Below are 1,212 nucleotides of genomic sequence, written 5' to 3' on the forward strand. Positions count from 1 at the left end.
AGAGAGACAGAGACAGAGACAGAGACAGAGACAGAGACAGAGACAGAGACAGACAGACAGACAGACAGACAGACAGACAGACAGACAAATAAACAAACAGACAGAAACAGAGACAGAGAGAGAGAGACAGAGAGACAGACAAACAGACAGACAGGAAAAGACAGACAGAGACAAAAAAGAAAAAAAAGAGAGAGAGAAGGACTTACTACCAAACTGGCCAGCAATCTCTTCCCGAAGCATCTGCTCCATGTCGTGGACTCCGGGCATGAAGATGTGAAAAGCGTGGTCCATCCGGTACGTTTTGGTAGTATTGATGAACGCAGCCGCTGCCAGAAAACAGAATCGAGGCGTCACGCTGGACCACGCGAGGCCGTCGTAGATGACCTTGATCTTGCCCCAGCGGAAGTTCCCCATCACCATGGAGATGACCGAGGTCGCCAGCGAGTTGAAGGTCACGCCGATGCGGGTGAGGAGCGGGAATTCCCCGTTGTCGTCTCGCTTGCTGGCCATGTCGTGTGCAAACCCTCCCGGGGAGATGATCGGGACGTTCCACACGGAGGCGTAGCGCGCCACGGGGGCGAGGCTGTAGTCGCACACGGGACCCAGGTAGACGGAGACCTGGTGGGTGGTTGGTGGGTGGGTGGGTTGGTTGGTTGGTTGGGTTTTTGACAGGATGGTTGGTTGGTTGGTTGGTTGGTCGTTGGGTTGGTTGGTTGGTTGGTTGGTAGGTTGGTTGGTAGGTCGGTTGATTGAATGTTCGGTAGGTTGATGTGTTGATTAAACGGCAGGTAGGTCGTTGGGTTTTTTTGACAGGTCAGTAGGTCGGTTTTTTGACCGGTGGTAGGTCAGTGAGTTGATTGACCGGTTGGCGGATAGGTCGTTGAGTTGATTGGAAAGTCGGTGGGTCGGTAAGTTGATTGAAAAGTCGGTGGTTCGGTGAGTTTATTGAACGGTTGGATGGTCGGTTATTTGGTAGGATAGCGTTTGTCGAGGTGGGTGGGGAGCAAGCGTTTATGATTTGTGGACAGGAAACAGACGCAATGTTAATCATAATTACCGCATTCATTTTTTTCTATTGTTTTCTAAATTTATTATGCATTTTTTAAAGTGATTTTTTAAAACTTTTGTTTATAACATTATTTATATATAAATTGGTTTATTTCGCATGGAAAGGGGGGTTGAAAGGGGTGGGAAGGGATGAGAAGAGAGATG

The sequence above is a fragment of the Aplysia californica genome, unplaced genomic scaffold (assembly GCF_000002075.1).
Source record: "Aplysia californica isolate F4 #8 unplaced genomic scaffold, AplCal3.0 scaffold00464, whole genome shotgun sequence".
NCBI lineage: Eukaryota > Metazoa > Mollusca > Gastropoda > Aplysiida > Aplysiidae > Aplysia > Aplysia californica.